Source organism: Psammomys obesus, unplaced genomic scaffold, assembly GCF_907164565.1.
Source record: "Psammomys obesus unplaced genomic scaffold, mPsaObe1.curated_primary_1811, whole genome shotgun sequence".
Taxonomy (NCBI): domain Eukaryota; kingdom Metazoa; phylum Chordata; class Mammalia; order Rodentia; family Muridae; genus Psammomys; species Psammomys obesus.
In genome coordinates, this window is record NW_026591086.1 from 51312142 (window position 1) to 51323009 (window position 10868).

At 38.2% G+C, this 10868-nt stretch overlaps 1 non-coding gene across 1 annotated transcript; it reads right to left on the minus strand.

Annotated features, from left to right (window-relative positions):
* Positions 1-9766: 9766 nt before the first annotated feature.
* LOC129679056 (U6 spliceosomal RNA) lies at positions 9767-9872 on the minus strand. Its single transcript, XR_008720485.1, has one exon. It is a non-coding gene; the product is annotated as a U6 spliceosomal RNA (small nuclear RNA).
* Between the last annotated feature and the right edge of the window lie 996 nt (positions 9873-10868).

Below are 10868 nucleotides of genomic sequence, written 5' to 3' on the forward strand. Positions count from 1 at the left end.
TGAGGAACAAATATAAAGAGGAGTTTTACTTCAGGATAGATAGTAGCCATAATCTCACAGTTTTCTGATCTAAATGAGGTTTTTTGAGTCAGTGAGAGCAGATGAGATTTTAACACTTTATGAAGGATGCAGTGACTTCAGACCCTTCAGGAGTGTTGGAATGAAGAACATTTTCTACATAGACCAGAAAGAATATTATGATCATGCGATGTGTGGTAATAAACTTATAAGCTGCCTTTTTCAAATAAGTCTTTTTGTATATTGATTTATTTTTTTATTAATTACTATTTATTCACTTTGTATCCCAACTGTAGCCCCTTCCCTCAACCCCTCCCAATGCTGGTGGAACTAATTTGTTACTTTGACTAAACTGAACATTTTGTATGGAAAGATTTCCTGTGTTATTTTAGTTGGGTAGAGTGTAACTAATGAGATTACTGTAAAGGAGAAAGAATAGGTAATACATGGTTGTGTAACTGCAGAAGCAGAGAAGAGAAATACAAGGAACAGATTAAAAATGTTATTCTTCTGTCTTCAAAGTTGAACTAAAAGGGGCCATTCAAGATAATAAATAATAATAATAATAAATGAATATATAAATAAAGCCTGGTTTATCTCACTCTAACCTTTTTAAAAAACTGTATAACCTTAACTATATTTTTATTTATTATTTGAGAACATCATAACTGTATATACTGTATTTGATCGTACCCAACTTGCAATTTCTCCCTTCAGGTTTCTGCAAATCCGTGACAGCCATGTCATCGTCCTTTTGAGTCCATTTGATATCACCCACATACCTATAGCTTAGGACCACCCTCTGAGCATCAGCAGCCTATCAGAGAGCATAAACCTCAAGGAAACAGAGTCCCAGAAGCCTCAACTGCTGTTAGTGGCTCCTCATCTAAGGCGGGGACCACTTCCAGTGCATAATAGAATTTTGACTAACTTGATCATTCACATGCAGTCAACATAATTTGGGCAAAGAGTCATGGCAGCTCAAAGTTCCTATGAGCAACCAATGTTCAAGTTCAGGTGACCTTTTTTAAAATTTATTTTTATATTAATTACAGTTTATTTGCTTTGTATCGCAGCTGTAACCCCCTCCCTTATTCCCTCCCAATCCCACCCTTCCTACCTCATCTCCCCCCAAGCCCCTCTCCAAGTCCACTCATAGGGTACCCTTTCCATCTGACCCTAGCTTATCAGATCTCATCTGGACTAGCTGCATTGTCTTCCTCTGTGGCCTGGCAAGGCTGCTTCCCACTCAGGAGGAGGTGGTCAAAAAGCCAGAAACCGAATTCATGTCAGAGACAGTCCCTGTTCCCCTTACTAGGGAACTTGCTTGGATACTGAGCTGCCCTAGGCTACCTCTGAGCAGGGGTTGTAGGTAATATCCATGAATGGTCCTTGGGTGGAGTATCAGTCTTGGAAAAGACCCCTGTGCCCAGGTATTTTGGTACGGTTGCTCTCCTTGTGGAGCCCCTGTCCTCTCCAGGTCTTACAAGTACAATCAGGTGACTTTTGATGGTTGGGGATAGGAGGCTTCTTTTGAAATACTATGTATCAAAACTTCATGACCGTGTTGGCATTTTTTGATGATATAAATTTCACAGGAGTTTTGGAAGGTCTGTATGAATTAATTTTATTTGAATGAAAAAATCACATTCATAACTTTATATCTTTTTATTTTTTACATTTTTCTTAAGGTGAAGCACTCCCTTAAACTTCTAAGTATCCTATAACTGTATTTTTCTGACCTGCGGACGTTCAGGATTTGAAATATTGGGAGCATAGCTGTGGTTGGATTATTTTTTTAAACCACATCTTTGTACCTTGCCTGTGTCTATAAACCTATGTCACTGTCTAATAATAACACTTTCCTTCAGTGCCAAAACATGCCTTTCCCTTGTTTCTTTACTCACAACATCTTCATGTTCATATTTATTTACCAAGTTTGTTCAAGGTAATGTTGGCTTTGTGTCACCGTCATTAGACCACCACCTGAAGCCCATCCACAGTCAGCCTCAGGATTGAGAGGTTTGTGAAGGCAGAATTCCACTTCCTCACACCAAACCTCTATGAAGTGTCGACTGTTGTGAAACAAACTATATAAACTTGGCAGCTTGTCGCAGCTCTGGTTTGTACCCCAACAGTTTCACTGCTCATAAAATTAGTAGACTTGACTGAATTATCTGCCCGAGGGTCACTTGGTAGGATGTCAAATTTCCAGTTGAATATGGCTTGTATATGAGAGTGTTGGAAATATTGGTGAGCTAATAAAGGTTCCAAGGTATTTCATTTTTGGTATTCTTTCTCTTCTCTTACTGTCCACTGAGGGCTGGGCTCTGCATATATGGGCTGCCTGTGTTCTTTGAAGTTTCAAAGACATCTTTTATAAGACATCTTGTATCCCATGGTCCATTAAATTGTTTTTACATATCCAGTCTATCTGGACTAAGACGTTTATCATTAGCCAGGGGAAACTGTGCTTTTTAAATGAGTCATTTAATTAGCTGGGCTCCATGCCCAAATCTACTTCTCATCATGTATAAGCCAAAGGACAGTAGCTCAGGGAGAAGATCATGAGTGTTTCTCAGAATTTTATCACAGCTAACAATTTTCAGATAAAGATACTGAGTATGTTTATATCTTGAGAAAAACCAATAGTTGTAAAATTATTGGAAAGTTATGGCTTTAGGCATAGCAAAATTCTTTTGGAGGGCAGGAAATGTTCTTGGATAATATTTTAAAAATATTGGCATATAAGCCGAAATTGTTGCTATAACAAGTACCTGAGATAAATGGAAAAGAGAAAAGTACTCTTTTATTTTGATTTTTATGTGTGTGTAGCTTTTGTTTGTGTATGTGAGTCTGTGTGTAGAATGTGTGTGTGTATGTATATGTGTGTATATCACGTGCATATGTATATGAATGCTGTTTATGTATGTGAAGTGTGTTTGTATAGTATTTGTGTGTGTGGTCTGTGTGTTGTGTGTATGTGTGTATTTATGAATGTGTAGTGTGTATGTATATGTAGTGTGTGTGTGTGTGTGTGTGTGTGTGTATTGGTTTGATCATAGTTTCACAGTTTGGGAGATTTCAGTTCTTGGTAAATTGACCTGTTGCTTTGGGACCTGTGATGGGTTAATAGTACAGAGCAGGCACATTTCATCTTGGGTGGCCAGGAAGCAAAGAGTAAACAGGAAGAGCTGTTCTCTACAACCCCCCTCTATGATAAGAGGGCATCTAACTATAGCCAACTACTGATACTTATTTTTTTATTTGATTCATTTATGTTTTAGAGATGTGGTCACATTTATTTCCAGCTGGTCTCCAACTCTATTTACAAAAAAATAATCTTGTATCTCTGATCATCCGGCCTTCAATTCCACATGTTAACATCTCAGGCTAATGTTAAGGAACTGAGGGTATGTGGTGCTGAGGTTGAATCCAGGACACCTCACATGCTAAGCTAGCACACAGCCAACCACCTTAGATCCCCTGCCCAAGCCATCACCTCATCAAGCTTCAGGCACCTCTGCTTAGTGTCACAGTCTTTAGACATGTGGATCTCAGTGGCACTTACCCAATCACAAAAATAAATATCAGATTAGTAGTATTATTAAATGGTTCAATCTCCTCAGACTTTGTTTCATTTATCTTGCTGTACCAGGTCTTAAAATTCTGCCCTGGCACCTCCAACCCTCTCACAAGCCTGTTAAAAGTCATTTAAGATGGAGATTTGTGATGAACATAAAAAATACATTTATGAACCATCTCTGATTTTCTTTCTTATATGAAGCTTACTCATAGACAAATTAATATAATTGTGATATATTATTTACACTCTCAAACAGAATAGCACAATACACGCATTCTAGCAAACACATTAGATATGGAAAAAATTATTTATATTTGCAACATATTATATTCACTGCAGCACAGCATAATTATTACTATTATTCTATTTCTGTGAACAGTTCAATTACCATTAGATTCTAGATCATCTATGCATGCTTAAGGAGGATTGGCAATAGCATATGTATGATCTTTTGTTTTATCCGATTGTATCAGAAATCTAAATTTTCATTTAATTCCATGCATAAGTAACTCCAGTCACTGAGACTTGTGCAGGTCAGGGTTAAATGGAGGAATTGCTGGGAATTGCTGCTAAAATATGCATTTCAGTAACCTTAATGCATATTCATAACTTATTTCTAGCACTGTGGAAGGATTAAAAATTCAAACTATAAAGTTGATTGTTATTCTAGCACTCTGCACTGTGAGGACAGGAAACAGGTTACTTTGTGTTCTGGTAAAGTGACCAGGCTTTCTCATTCCACAGCAGCCAGACTCCCCACCCAAACCCCACCCCGGTACACAGTTTTTGTATCCTCCTCTGCAGATTGGGAGATATTACTTTTAACAAGTTAGTAGGTTCCAAACTTACCGATGGCTACCATGTAACCTCACCTCAAATTACTCTCCTTTTAGGAAATTTCTTTGCTGTTTTTTTCTGAGTCTATACATTAAATTATTAATGTCTTTTACAATGAATATTGTCTTCTGAACATAGCATCCTAACCCCTTAGAAAATGATTCCCTTCTCACTATGGTAGTTTTTATATTTCAAACAACTTTAAATTTATTAGATACTGAGGCACAAGTTCATTCTGCTAAATTCTTCTGGTCACAGTATTAATAATGTTATGCTAGACAAACTTTTTCTTCTTAGTCATTTCAGCTTCTATTTCTCTTACAAGGATTTATTTATTTTGTAAAGAATTGAGAACTACCTTTCCCAGCTCCTCCCAATTCTTTCCATCTGGATTTACCCATTTAAGTTACTTTACAACTTTGTCTCTCATTAGAAAACAAGAATGCTACTAATGGAAAATAATAAAATGGCATAAATACATTTTGAGAACAACAACAACAACAAAATAACACATCAGAATAGGCCAAAATGAAGAAAGGAAACGATCTAAAAGAAAAGAACAAAGATCAGATATGATCCAGAAACGTATTGTTCACAAAGTAAGAAAATCCATAAAAACACTAAACTAGAAGCCATAAAATGTACAAAAATGAACCTTGGAGTAAAGAGAGGGAGGAGTAAGAGAAAGAGAAGAAAAGTAAGTAAATAAATAAGTAAAAAAAAAATAAGATGAAATTAATTTTAAAAAATCACTGACATGATAATATGGAACATGGAACTGCCAAAAGTGTGATTCATTTCAATAAAATTCAATCTTCTATTCGATTCCATTGATCGACCATTCTGTTTCTATGCCAGATTCATGCAGTTTTTATTACTATTGCTCTGTAGTTCAGCTTGAGATCAGGGATGGAGATACTTCTAGACAATCTGTTGTTGTACAAGATTGTTTTAGCAATTCTGGTTTTTTGTGGTTTTGTTTGTTTGTTTGTTTGTTTGTTTTTGGTTTTTTTTTTTTTTTTTTTTTTTTTTAGTTTTCCATATGAAGGTGAGAATTTTTCTTTCAAAGTCTTTGAAGAACTGTGTTGTTATTTTGATGGGAATTGCACTGAAACTGCAGATTGCTTTTGGCAGAATGGCTATTTTCACTTTTTTAATCCTACCAATCCATGAGCAAGGGAAATCTTTCCTTCTGTACACCTAAAGAAGCTAAGCAAGAAGGAGAAAAGGGCACCCTCCTCCATTGCTGGTGGGAATGTAAACTGACATTGACCACTTTGGAAGTCAATCTGGCGCTTTCTCAGACAACTAGGAGTAGTGCTACCTCAAGACCCAGCTATACCACTCCTAGGTATATACCCAAAATTTGCTCAAGTACACACCAAGGACATTTGTTCAACCATGTTCGTAGCAGCTTTATTTGTAATAGCCAGAACTTGGAAACAACCCAGATGTCCATCAACGGAGGAATGGATACAGAAATTGTGGTATTTTTACACAATGGAATACTACCCAGCAATCAAAAAGGAGGAAATCATGAAATTTGCAGGCAAGTGGTGGGATCTAGAAAAGATCATTCTGAGTGAAGTATCTCAGAAGGAGAAAGACAAACTTGGTATATACTCGCTTATATAGACCTACAAGATATGATAAACATAATGAAATCTACACACCTAAAGAAGATAATCAAGAAAGTGGACACAGGCGAAGGTGATTAATCCTCATTTAGAAAGACAAATGGGATGTGCATTGAACTTATGACAGGAGTCTACCACAAAAGGCATCTGAAAGACTCTACCTAGCAGTGTTTCAAAGCAGACACTAAGACTCATAACCAAACCCTCAGCAGAGTGCAGGGAATCATATGAAAGAAGGGAAGTTAGTATGATATGGAAAGGATAGGAGCTCTACAAGGACCAAATATATCTGGGCACAGGGTCTTTTCTGAGACTGACACTCAACCAAGGACCATCTATGGATATAACCTAGAACTTCTGCTCGGATGTGGCCCGTGGTAGCTCAGTAACCAAGTAGTTTTCCAAAGTAAGGGGATCACGGACTATTTCTAACAGGATCTCCAGGGCAGGCTGTTTGACCCTTCCCCCCCCCCCCCCAGGGGAGGAGCAATCTGTTAGGCCACAGAGGAGGACTTTGCAGCCAGCCCTGAAGATACCTGATAAAACAGGGTCAAATGAAAGGGGAGGAGGTCCTCCCCTATCAGTGGACTTGGAAAGGGGCAGGGAGGAGACCAGGGAGGGAGTGCGGGGTTGGGGAGGGAATGAGGGAGCGGGATACAGCTGGGACACAGAGTTAACATAATGTAACTAAAAAGAAAAATAAAATTAAAAAAAATAAAAAAATAAAAAAAGAAGGAGGACCCTGGATAAGATGATCAATCCTCACTCAGAAAGACAATTGGGACAACTGTAAGAAGGAGAAAACAGAAAACAGGACGGGAGCCTACCACAGAGGACCTCTGAAAGACTCTAACCAGCAGTGTACCAAAGCAGATTCTGAGACTCATAACCAAACTTTGGGCAGAGTGCAGAGAATCTTATAAAAAAAAGGTGGAGATAGTAAGACCTGGAAGGGACAAGAGCTCCACAAGGAGAGCAAGAGAACCAAAAAAATCTGAGCACAGAGTTCCTTTCTGAGACTGATACTCCAACCAAGGACCACTCATGGATGTAACCTAGAACCCCTGCTCAGATGTAGCCCATGGCAGCTTAATATCCAAGTGGGGAACAGGGACAGTTTCTGACATGAACTCAGTGCCTGGCTCTTTGATCACCTCATCTTGAGGGGGAGCAGCCTTACCAGGCCACAGAGGAGTACAATGCATACACTACTGATGAGACCTGATGGGCTAGGATCAGATGGAAGGAGAGGAGGACCTTCCGAATCAGTGGACTTGGAGAAGGGCATGGGAGGAGATGAGGGAGGAAGGGTGAGATTGGGAGGGAATGAGGGAGGGAGGCTACAGCTGGGATACAAAGTGAATAAACTGTAATTAATATAAAAATAAAATTTAATAAAACTTCATTTTTATTTACACTTCTCATGTAGCCTACCCTTAAGAGTAATTGCCTTCCACAAGAAGACTTCCTTAAAGAAAATATATTTTCCTGTGTAAGTGGTTATCAGTTGGAGATAGCTTCCGGGTTAGGAATGAGGGCATGCGTCCATTTCTCATCTTACTCTAGGCCCCATCTGGTACAGACCTGTACAGGTCCTGGAAACGTTCCCTCTGAATCGTCTATGTATACCAATTATGTTGATTTAGAAGCCCTCATTTGCTTGGTGTCCTCCAACTCTTCTGGCTTTTACATACGTTCTACCTCTTTTTTCATTGTGTTCTATAATCCCTGAGGGGAGGGATATGATAGAGACATCCCATTAAAAACTGAGTGTTCTCATCGGCTACATCTGAGCAGGGTGTCTAGGTCCCCTATGAACACGGTCCTTGCTTGGTGCATCAGTCTCTACAGGACCCCCTGGGCTCAGAATTTTTAGCTTTGTTGGCAGGGGAGGAGAACTTCACCTTTAAGTGGAATAGGGGAAGGGGACCGAAGAAAGAGGGAGGGAGGGTGGAACTGGAATGAATTGAGGGAGGGGGTTACAATCAGGATATGCAATGAATAATTTGTAAAAATAATTTTTTAAAGTAAAAATATATGTACAAAAAAAAAAAAAGACTCAGTGTTCCAAAATCCATTACTCATTGCATAATGTCTAGTCCGCTCATCTGTTCTCATCTACTTCAGGGGGGAGCATCTGTGATGATAACTGAGACAAGACACCTATCTGTGAACATAGCAGGAAGATAATAGAAGTTATTTTCTTGTTGCACCTGTTCATTTATTTATTTATTATGAACAAAAGTATTTGGATTTAAGTATTTGGTTTTTAGCCAAGCCCGTTGGCTATACACTCTCAGGGTAAAGCCTAATATGGACTCAGCCACAGGAAGTATGCAGACAGCCAAATGAGGTACTGGTTGGCACTCCCACAAGCTCTGGGCCACATTCCACTTGCGTCTCTCGCAAGCAGCACACTACCGTAGATCAAAGGGTTTCTGGCTGGGTTGGTGCTTGCGTTTCTCCCTGGATAATGTTCGGAGTACAACCCTGCACTAACGATGCTGGCATCTGGGGTGAAGGCCATGTGTAGGCACAGCTCAACTTCCCCACATCCAGTGAGCTTTGTAGGTGTGGTTTAAAGCAACAGAGCGTTGCCACATTTTGTGGAAACAACCTGTAGTCCTGAAAACAACTTGGCCTGTGTGGGGGTTCACATGGGACTCTTTTGACTAACAACAAAATCAGATGTAACACAATGACGGTACTGGAAGCTTTGTTTGTAGAAAAGAGACATCCAGTTAGTGTTCTCTTCCCTTTATTTGGGAAGAGATCACATTGAGATCACATTTGCAGACATGCATGTGTATTTAGAAAGCTTCTACTGTTCATACTGTTTCTATTTTCCATTGAGAAGCTAAGTCCTACTCTAGCAAGTTTGTCCTTACATGTTACGTGGTCATTTTCCATTGCAGCTTTTTATATTATTTCTTTGTTTTGCACATTTAGTATTTGCATTACTATATCCTGAGGTCACTTTCTTTTCTGATGTACTCTATTTGGTGTAGTGTAATCTTTTTTTTTGTTTGTTTGTTTTTGTTTGTTTTGATTTTTTGTTTGTTTGTCGTGTAAACTTTAAAAAATTATCTTTATTACAATTTATTTACTTTGTATCCCAACTCTGAGTCCCTCCCTAGTCTCCTCCAAAGCCCAGCCTCCTCCCTCTTCTTCCCCTACAACCCTCCCCTAGTATACTGATAAGGGAGGTCTTACTCCTATTCCATCTGTTCTAGTCTATCAGGTCTCATCAAGGCTTGCTGCATTGTCTTCCTCTGAGGCCTGGTAAGTGGGGGTGATCAGAGAGCAGGCCACTGGGTTCAAAACATCTTGTTTTTTAGCTTAGGGAAATTTTTCTTCTATAATTTTGTTGAAAATATTTTCTGGGTTTCTTCTCTTTCCTCTGTTCTTATTAATCTTTGACTTAGTCTTCTCATATTATCTCAGATTTCCTGGATGTTTTAAAGTTAACATGTTCTTTGATCAAAGTATCCATTTATTTTATCCTGTCATCAAGGCCTGAGATTTTTTTTTCTTCTATCTTTTATTTTGCCAGTAATGCATCACTGTGAAGTTTGAGTTCTTTAATTTTCTCTTTCCAATTTCTTTCAGTTTGGTTTTGCTTTGCTGATTTTATTTTCACTTGAAAATCTTAAACATTTTTATTCATTTCTTCCATTGTTTGGAGTTTAAAATTATGGAATGATTCACAGATTGTAATTCTAACCTTGTAAAGGGACTATGCTAATCTTTTCATAGTACCAATTTTAGTATATGAGTTGTTCAAGTGAGCACCCACTTTTGTTTTTTAAATTCCAAGTCATGATTCATTTTAATTAGTGGTATAATGTTGGCTGCTTTCAGTATCAATAGGAAAAAATGAGAAGTAGGTTATAGAGTGAATAACAGTATTTCTCATCCAACTCTTCTACTTTATGGGTATGAGGATGAAGACATTGTTATGTCAGGTGTTGTTTCTAGACCTCATATTAGGGTTCTTGAGTCACAAAATTAATTAAGAATTTTAGGGAACTAGTTTGAGTTTTACAATTATATCTAAATGGAGTTCTGTGTCATACCCAGAGACACACTTGTATATTTAACTCAGAACAGTCAAAAACAACAGTGCCTAGCAATAAGAATAAATATACATATGAAGTAAAAGAAAGTTGTTAATATTAACCCTGGCTTTATGACAGGAAAAGGAAACTAGAGCAGTCTTAGCTACCTAGAGTTTCTTCTATGCTGCATGTTTTTATAGAACTACCAGGTGTGCACACACACACACACACACACACACACACACACACACACACACGGTTACTAAAAAGTGATAGGAAGCATAAATTCTTGAGGCATGACATAAAGACTTACATAAGAGAAAATACTGTTACACTCAATGAGACTATGAGAAACACCCACATTCTAGAAACTAAAATGGCAGAACTGCATACAAGTGCTAAGCCACCTATTGTGGTGGGGTATACATTCCACAGGCTCATACTGAGTCAGTCAGACAGAGGTGGAGCTTTTAAGCCTTGTGCCAAATTGATAAAAACCACCCAAAATCTTCCTTTAAGATCATGTGAACTAGACTTGACCATTTAAATGTATTCCCTGAAGTGTTCAGGATAGTTACATCATTGCATTTGTTTGTAGTGCTGGTGTTCTGTGGGAATATGTCATCATTTATGAACATGGGATTGGTGTATGCACTATTGAAGAGTATTTGGTTCAAACAAAGTCCAAGAAAATCTTTACTATAATGAGACTGCAGTAAAAATCTTTTAAGT